Raw genomic sequence first — 10,158 nt, forward strand, 5'->3', positions numbered from 1 at the left:
CCCTTCTGAGAAAACTCATCTCGGCCGCTTGTACCCGCGATCTCGTCCTTTCGGTCATCACCCAGCCCTCATGACCATGGTGAGGATAGGAACGAAGATCGACCGGTAGATCGAGAGCTTTGCCTTGCGGCTCAGCTCTCTTTTCGTTACAACGGTGCGGTAAAGCGAACGCAATACCGCCCCCGCTGCTCCGATTCTCCGGCCAATCTCACGCTCCATAGTACCCTCACTCGCGAACAAGACCCCGAGGTACTTGAACTCCTTCACTTGAGCTAAGGACTCATTTCTTACCCGGAGTAAGCAATCCATCGGTTTCCTGCTAAGAGTCATGGCCTCAGATTTAGCGGTGCTGATCCTCATCCCAGCCACTTCACACTCGGCCGCCAGCCGATCCAGTGAGTGCTGAAGGTCACAGGCCGATGATCCAATGAGGACCGCATCATCTGCAAAAAGCAGTGACGAGATCCTCAGACCACCGAACTGCAACCCCTCCCCACCACGACTATGCCTCGATATCCTGTCCATGTATATCACAAACAGGATTGGTGACAAGGCGCAGCCCTGGCGGAGACCAGCACCCACTGAGAACGAAACTGACTGGCTGCCGAGGACGCAAGATCTTGAATTCTGTCTCGGAATTTTGCTCGGTCACCACTGAGTTCAACCGAGATGGCGAGTTCGCCATCCGAGGAAAAGGGGCGTGTTTGTGCGTGTCGCTCGGCAACGTCCTCGGACCTCTTTATGCCTTTATGCGAATTTTGGTGTTTCCATCACCGTTTACTGATTCGATACTTCAAAGTTCGCATAAAATTAGGGGGATGGAAACGCACCTAGTAAGACGTGTAAATCGATTCAATCATATGCCGAAAAATGCCAAACAACAAACTTTATTCCAACAAATTCCTTTCACTAGACGTTTAATTTAGAATAAGGATAATCAGATGAGTGTCTTCTTAAAGATTTCAGTTTGCCAGTGCAGGTGTTTCCTGAGGTATGAGACTCACCTGGGATGACAGATGATGCAGCTGTTGAACGAGGGATGAGAGGAGTTGCAGGTTTGTGAGTCGAGATGGAGAGCACCTCTGCTATTTATCATCCCCAGAGAAGGAAATGGCCCTCACCAAAAACCAGTTTTGTCACATTCTACATTTACTCCACAGGTCTTGATGCAGTTCATTCTGTATGAATAAACTGCAAGGGTCATCTAAGTAGTAAAAATAAGGTATACATAGTATTGATGATAAATAAAACATAAAACTTAAGTAGCGAAATATCCAAAGCATATTTGATCATTCGTAATTGGATATTATATTGATCAAATATTAAATGTAAAAGTATCAAAAAAATATATTACTTTAAACAATATAGTGATCTCCATTCTGTCAGATTCACCAGTCCTCTGACTTTAATATAAAGACATTCATAATCTTTCTTTTCACTGATTGTCAAACAGAATACTTATAATATGGACCAGGGCCACGCCCTCTTACAGGCACGATGAACCGTCCACAACAAAGTTTACAACTTCAGATAAAAGTACACCTTTTATAAAATAATTGTAAATGGTCATGTCATCTAATGAGAAAACGAATATTTTACAGAACACATTGACTCATCATTTGTTAATAGTTGGCACATATATTTTAATCCGAAGTGTGTGTTTAAGGGAAGATTTTAAAGTCTGTCCCCTCTTTTAATGGCCTTGTGTTTGTCCCAAAGTGCTGTAAACATGTCCTCAACAGGCTATACCAACCCGACTGCCCAAAGACCAGGCTAATCTAATCAAGCTAAGATAAGAGAACCACAGTCCTTCATGTATGGCCTGTCTGTCTGACGGCCTGTCTTCTTGGCCTGTCTGTCTGTCTGTCTGTCTGTCTGTCTGTCTGTCTGTCTGTCTGTCTGTCTGTCTGTCTGTCTGTCTGTCTGTCTGCCTGCCTGCCTGCCTGCCTGTCTGTCTGTCTGTCTGTCTGTCTGTCTGTCTGTCTGTCTGTCTGTCTGTCTGTCTGTCTGTCTGTCTGTCTGTCTGTCTGTCTGTCTGTCTTTGTCTATGATTGTGCGACATCTTTAACTCCACCCATGGCATCTAATTTTTCATAAATCAGTTCAGTCAACATTCCACAGCCAACAATAAGTACTGCAGTACTCCAATGCTGCAAGAAAAGGCCACACCAGTACCCCTCTTCAAGGACAACCCAGTCCGTCGTCTCTCTGTGGCTCAGGGAGCAGTAGTATGTAACTGACGATTCCCAGTGAACCTTGAGCTCAGTGCTGTCCTTTACCCCCATCCCATATCTAAGTTCTTTCCCCGATGGAGTGAACACGCTATTAGACTCAGATCCACTGACCGGTGCGGAGAACGGACTGCCGTGAAGACCACAGCCACCCATCTGGTCGCTGCTGGAGACTGTTTTTGATTGTCTGCTGTATTTTATCTGGTAAGAGAAACAACATAAATCTGCTCCCTGATGCTGGAGTTACTCCCTTTACTGGGAGTAAATAGACTCTCAACTCTGCTGGAGGTGCGAGATGTAATATTACTGCAGTATTCTGTGTTCGTTAAGTGACCCTCAGACCGGCTCGGAGAAAAGCCGGCTATCTCTGTTATCTTGGCCTGATGCGAGGCTCAGAGATACCTGGTTTGAAGATACTACTCAGGGTCGTAAACGTTGAGGAGCCAAGGACAGTCCTCTGGTGGCTTTAGCGTCCTGGCACTAAGGATCCCATTCTGCCCTCGGTGTCCCTCGATCCTCATGGTTTCTGGAACAGACCGACCGACCTGTCTTCCACTTCAGCCCGCACAGCAGAAAGGGTTCTCTAGTACAGTGAGCAGGTGAGTTTACTGCCTGTACCGGCATTTACAACTAATCAAATCCAAAAAATACATATGTAATTTTGTTTTATATCTTTGAACATTAGCAGTTATGAGGATATGATGTAGGATGGAAATGTGGCAGTTGTCATCCGATAACAAAACCTACCTTACCAGACGGCAAACATACCTAATTGAGCAAGAGTTGTTTGTTCCTTTAGTGTTTGTAAAGAGGAAAACCTGATAGTATCCACGAAATAAAACCCACTTCTTGTTCCAAGGAAAATTGCAAATCAAGCAGCTTTTGTATCGTCATTGTTGTTGCTGCGAATACGCTGGCATGTTAAGGATAAGGTTACCGCTTATTCTTAACAATAAACGACCAGACACGTCTAGCTCTGTGGAGGTCACCTACCTCTGGATGTTGTCCATACTAAATATGTGGGGGTTTGGAAAACAAGGTGCTGTCCAGGGCAGTGTACCCACCGCCGCCAGCCATGACGGAGAGGAGGAGCGTGGGCTACAGCGTCCACAGAGAGGTCCTGGATGAAGGCGCCGTGGAGGAGATGGCAGAGAAGAGCGAGGTCAAGGTGACGCTTTCCGTCAAGGTCAAAGAGTCGTTGAGGTAAAAAAGAAAGAAAAGTAGAGGAACACGACATGTTAGGAACGATAGATATCAACGTTTATATGCCGTGACTCACTCGTGGGGGTACATTTGGCCAAGGATACCAACTTTTATATCGTCCCGTAAAAATAAGCAATGCATGAATACATGAAATTCTGATTAATTCATTATGTGCTGGAAACCTTTTTTTTTTTGCTTAAACTAGCCAACGCATGTTAGATGTGTCACCAGATGTGTTCCCAGATGCAGATATAATGTAGACACATTACTTCTTGATCACTTCTTTTAAGGTGTATTATACAGTGCATCAAACCAGATTTGTGCACTCAGATTTCCGATGGCACTACAAAATGATGACGCCCCAATTAGTTCTCTATGGACTGAACGAGTGAGGGCCCCCTTTCATGTTTTTCTGGATGTGGATTATGCTGCACATCCTCCTAGGTGTTCCGGCCCCAGGATGAAAAGTCTCATCCTGGGATTCCTGCCTATCCTCTCCTGGCTTCCTCGATACCCGGTCAGGGACAACGCAGTGGGAGACCTGGTGTCAGGCATCAGTGTGGGCATCATGCAGCTTCCTCAGGGTGAGGAGTAACGGTATTCCCATAATCCACACCCGGTCCATGGGATTAGGGTGCGTAGGGAGGACTTCGGATATGGTTAGGTATTATCTTACATGTTTCGGATATTGCTTTGTCTGCTTTGTGTGTGTATGTGTGTGTGTGTGTGTGTGTGTGTGTGTGTGTGTGTGTGTGTGTGTGTGTGTGTGTGTGTGTGTGTGTGTGTGTGTGTGTGTGTGTGTGTGTGTGTGTAGGTATGGCCTACGCCCTGCTGGCCGCTGTTCCTCCTGTCTATGGACTCTACTCATCTTTCTACCCAGTCCTCGTCTACTTCCTGTTCGGGACCTCCAAGCACATCTCCGTCGGTCTGCACACAACGTCTTATCTACAAATAACTATTATCAATACGATTAACAACGTTTTTATTATATTATATCCGTTATCAATGATATAATGCTAGGGCGTGCCATCGTAAACTATTGGCATCAATAACAGGTAGGGTAAAGAGTAGAACAGGGTGTGTGGGTGTGTGTGTGTGTGTGAGACACCAGTTTAATGGACTGGGATCAAGGGAGTTTCCCTTCATTTACAAAGACGGCTGGGATGGACAAAGAGATGCAAAAATAACAGATTGATAATTTATCTCTTGATCGACGGAATGATATGACCGATCATCTGACCGATAGCTTGACCAACTGCCCGATCAATCAATCCATTGACAGATAGATTGACGGATATATGACGGCCAATCGGTCAGTCAATTTGGTGCAATCACCAAATCGAACAACCAATCAAATCACAGATCATTCGACCGATGTATTGACTCCTACCCTACGGCTTCACTCCCCCCCCCCCCCCCAGGTACGTACGCGGTGATGAGCGTGATGATCGGCGGCGTGACGGAGCGTCTGGCGCCCGACGCCGACTTCCTGTCGTGGGACAACGTGTCCAACACCAGCGTGGTGGACCTGCTGTCCCGGGACGCCGAGAGGGTCCGGGTGGCGGCCGCCGTCACCTTCATGTCCGGCCTGTTCCAGGTACGCGCGCCGGGGGGGTCCACCCCGCTCCCACTGGGGGCCACCCCACTGCGGGCCCACCTTACCCCATCCGAGTCCAGTCACATGACGCCGTCTGCTTGCTAGAGGACGTTTTTTGAGTAGCATCAAGCTGCAGCCCCGGAGCCGGGGCCTGGGGCGTGGCAGAGGGGCCTGGGGTGTGGCAGAGGGGACTGTGGTGTGGCACCGGGGCCTGTGGTGTGGCACCGGGGCCTGGGATGTGGCCCTGTGACGTTTTGTCACAGTCGGCCCCTAGCTGCCCCAGTCGAGTTTTGCAAAGTACATTTTCCCTTTTACAATTTCAATAAAATGATTAATTAATAATAATAATCAATCTAATAAAAAATATATATTGTATACATATCTAACAGCCAATATCTAGGGGCCGACTGTGACACGAAACACTGAAAAAATATATAAAAACTGACCTGCCACACCACTGGCCCCTCTGCCACGCCCCAGGCCCCTCTGCCATGCCCCAGGCCCCAGGTCCAGGCCTGCAGGTGGATGCTATTGCTTTCCTCTGAGGAAACGGCTGTTTGTTTTTTTATCAATGTATGGCTGCAAGTTTAAAGGTTGTTGTTTCCTATATGTGTAAAATGAATGAGCAAAGAACCTTTCAGGTTGTGCTGCTCATTATGTAGTTCTACGAGTGTTTCTTATCCGATTCTGAGAATGCAGGCTCAACCAAGCCACACATTCCTTAAGATGTTATTTTATCTCTGCACAACCATAGTTGCATAACCAATACAGGTCGGTCCAGTCTTTCGATGAAGCAACATGTCTAAAGGTCAAAGGTCATTGTGTGTGTACTTGAATGCATGCGTGTGCAGATCCTGCTGGGCTTGGTCCACTTTGGTTTTGTGGTGACCTACCTGTCAGAGCCGCTGGTCCGTGGCTACACCACCGCTGCTGCCATCCACGTGGTGGTGTCCCAGCTCAAGTACACCTTCGGCATCTCACCCGCCAGGTTCAGCGGACCTTTCTCCCTCATATACGTAAGTATCGACTAAGTCATGACTTAGCTTAATTTATAGACTGTATGTACCACAAAGACCATGAGTTAGCTTCACTTATATAGACTGCATGTACCACATAGACCCCATGAGTTGGCTTCATTCATAAACTGTTTGCACCACAAAGACCATGAGTAAGCTTCATTTATAGACTGTACACATATAGGCCTAGATGAGTTAGCTTCATTTACAGACTGTATGCCATATGTAAGAATACTCGCGTTTTCACTGAGCCAGCGTGAATGATGACTGAAATAATTCACTATCTTGCTCGAGGAATAATTACTCATACATTAGCTTACACTAATGATTCAATGCAGTTTGAAATTTGTTTGAAATAACGAACCTCATCACTCGAATGACTCGATGAGGTAGTATTGGATGTCATGACACAGCTTCTTGGCACATACTGCCCACCGTAGTTTTAGAGCAAGCAAGCACTATTAGTTTGAATGCAATATACAATTGTACCACTAGATGGGAGTAATTTTTACACAGTGTCCCTTTAACACACTCGCTCAAGCACAGATCAAACTAAATGGCGCCCTCTGTTGGTCAGAGGAGATTTGCCAGCCTGTCTTTGAAATTTGCTCTGGTATTGAAATATATTGGTTGGAGGGTGGAATGAGTGAAGTAAAACTCCCTGCCACTTTAAACTCTTTCAATAAATGTAACATATTGACTGCTCATCCGTGTAATCAAATGTTACATTTATATTAAATCAAAAAGGCACTTTTACTATTTCTCTCTCTCTCTCTCTCTCTCTCTCTCTCTCTCTCTCCCTCTCTCTCTCTCTGTGTCTCTCTGTGTCTCTGTGTGTCTCTCTCTCTCTCTCTCTCTCTCTCTCTCTCTCTCTCTCTCTCTCTCTCTCTCTCTCTCTCTCTCTCTCTCTCTCTCTCTCTGTGCGTCTCTCTCTCTCTCTCTCTCTCTCTCTCTGTGAGTCTCTCTCTCTCCCTCTCTCTCTGTGTCTCTGTGTCTCTCTCTCTCTCTCTCTCTCTCTTTCTCTCTCTCTCTCTCTGTGCGTCTCTCTCTCTCTCTCTCTCTCTCTCTCTCTCTCTCTCTCTCTCTCTCTCTCTCTCTCTCTCTCTCTGTGCGTCTCTCTCTCTCTCTCTCTCTCTCTCTCTCTCTCTCTCTCTCTCCTCTCTCTCTCTCTCTCTCTCTCTCTCTCTCCAGACGGTGCTGGAGGTGTGTTACCTGCTTCCACAGACCAACCTGGGGCCCTGGTGGTCAGCATTGTTTGCCATTGTCGGCCTCATCCTGGTCAAGGAGCTCAACAACTACCTGGGCAAGAAGCTTCCCGTGCCCATACCTGTGGAGCTGATCGCAGTGAGGGCACACACACACACACACACACACACGCGCACACGCAAATGTAGATGTGCTCACACATATACAATTTTGCACATAAATACATGCACACAAACACCAACATATGCACACATGCTAACGATGTCCGTTTCTTCACTCTAGATTGTTGTTGCCACGTTGATCTCCTGGCAGGTCAACTTGGAGGACAAGTATGGAGTAGATGTAGTGGGATTGATCCCTTCAGGGTGAGAACACACACACACACACACACACACACACACACACACACACACACACACACACAGGCGTGCACACACACAACCAAAGCACAAAAGAAAAGGAAGACACATACACAAACACATGCTTCAATGCATGCCTACTAAACTCTCTCTCTCTCTCTCTCTCTCTTCCTCTCTCTCTCTCATCCCTCCCCCTCCCCCCTCCCCCTCCCCCTCCCCCTCAACGCCAGTCTCCAGCCACCAGTCCTCCAACAGCCTCTCTGTTCGGTCAGGTGATCGGCGACGCCTTCGCTCTGTCCGTGGTCGGCTACGGTATCGCCATCTCGCTCGGACGCATCTCTTGCTCTCAAATACGGCTACAAGGTGGACGCCAACCAGGTACAAAGACCGCGCATCCTGACCTGCTGGCTGCGCTGTTGTAGCTTCCTGTATGTATGCCCCACATATCTGGAGCCCCCTCACCGAGTCTCCCAAAGGTCTGACCCAATGCTTTATACTTTTAAGTACATTTCTAAAAATGTCCATAGCTTTTAGAAAGAAAATAATAAATCTGCACCCTATTATTTATTATTCATTATTATTTTTTTATTTTATCGTCTTATATTTAACAGGTTTTTGTATTGTAATGTTTTTTTGTCTGATTGTATTGTGTTTTGAATGAAAAATGATCTATAAGAGAAAGATATTGCTACCATTATTATTTTTTATTGTCTTAATTTTTAAACTGTCTTGTGACCTGCCGATGTCGTCATATGAACAGCCTTTGTGTGTGAAGGGTGCTATAAAAAATAAACATGCCCCCTTTTGAAACCCCCATATGGTTTGTTCCTCATTAAGGAACTGATAGCTCTGGGTCTGAGCAATTCTGTGGGAGGGATTTTCCAATGTTTCGCCATCAGCTGCTCCATGTCTCGCACCATGGTCCAGGAGAGCACAGGTGGAAAGACACAGGTAGTAGTACTTGTACAGGTAAACAACTTTGTTATCCATCATTCTATATGTATATATAGAGAGAGAAAATATCCTGAAAGATCTATAGTTTATTCATATACATTGCTTTGTTCAATGCTGGATTCTGATTGCTCAATCTTGGTCAATCAGCAGCCTGTTATTTCTAGTTACCAGACTGCTGCCATGTGGTCTGTTGAACAGATCAGAGTTGAGAGTTGAAGCACAACTACTCTCTCTCTCTCTCTCTCTCTCTCCCTCTCTCCCTCCTCTCCCTCTCTCCCTCTCTCTCCGTTGCCACTAGGTGGCTGGGGCTCTATCAGCAGGCGTGATTCTGTTCATCACTTGTGGATTGGAACTCTCTTTGAAGACCCTCCCTAAGGTGCTGAGTGTGTGTTGTGTGTGTGTGTGTGGCGTGTGCGTGTGCTGTGTGCGTGTGTGTGTGTGTGTGTGTGTGTGTGTGTGTGTGTGTGGTGTGTGCATGTTTTTGATGTGGTATGTGTTTTCATGCATGTGTGTGTACAATGCATGAGTATGCAATGTGCATGCTTGTTGTTTACAGGCGGGTTTTGCGGCGGCCATCAATTACGTGAACACAAGGGTGATGAAAAGCAGTTCAAGGAATCGCGCTGGGAGGACCAGCCGTGTAGTAATGGTGAGTGGAGTGGGGGGGGGGGGGGGGGGGTGGGGGTGGGGGCAGCAGGGGGTGCACAGTGGAAGGTTAGTTAGTAGAAACGGTGCACAAAGTGCACTTGCAGGCGGTGTGAAAGGACAGAGGGGGAGCAAAGATTAGAGGTTGGTTACATAGATAGTGAGCTCAAGGACAGTTATTGAGTGTACTAGAAAGCTGTCAGGAGGGCATGTCGAGGGGCTAGGAAGTGAACAAAGGGACATGAGTAGTTGTAGTGTACTAGAAAGGTGACCAGGAGGCGTGTGAGGGGACTAGAATGGACAAAACAAATTCATGATCCACAATTTATGATCTATTCTTTCTTTCTTCTTCTTCTTTCTTTTTCTTTCTTTTTATTTCTTCTTCTTTCTTTCTTTCTTCTTTCTTCTTTCTCTCTCTCCTCTCTACTATCTTACTCTCCTCTCCTATCTCTCTCTCTCTCCTCTCTCCATCCTCTCTCTCTCTCTCTCTTTCTCTCTCTGTAATCTGTTTGGGTGGTGACCCTCATCTGGCTGTGTGTTCAACCTCTCTCCTCTCTCTCTCTCCCCCCCTCCCCCCCCCCCTCCAGTGTGTGTGGGGCTACCTTCATCTGACTGTGTTGTTTAACCCCGACCGGGCCTGGCCGCCTCCATCGCCTTCTCTCTGCTCACCGTCATCTTTAGGACCCAGCTGTGAGACACCCCCCCGATCACCCACACACACCACACACAACACACACACACACACACACACACCACACACACACACACACACACACACACACAGGAACAACACACACACAACAACACACACACACCCAAAACACAACAACACACACAGAAACACACACCCACCGATCCAGTCACACACACACACACCCACGATCATTCACACAACACACACACACACACACACACACACACAAAACACACACAGAAACACACACACC

General features: G+C 46.8%; 1 pseudogene; it reads left to right on the forward strand.

Annotated features, from left to right (window-relative positions):
• The first annotated feature begins 3,306 nt into the window (after positions 1 to 3,306).
• On the forward strand, positions 3,307 to 8,941 carry LOC130385872 (solute carrier family 26 member 6-like; annotated as a pseudogene).
• The last annotated feature ends 1,217 nt before the right edge of the window (positions 8,942 to 10,158 follow it).

The sequence above is a fragment of the Gadus chalcogrammus genome, chromosome 1 (genome assembly GCF_026213295.1).
Source record: "Gadus chalcogrammus isolate NIFS_2021 chromosome 1, NIFS_Gcha_1.0, whole genome shotgun sequence".
NCBI classification, from domain to species: domain Eukaryota; kingdom Metazoa; phylum Chordata; class Actinopteri; order Gadiformes; family Gadidae; genus Gadus; species Gadus chalcogrammus.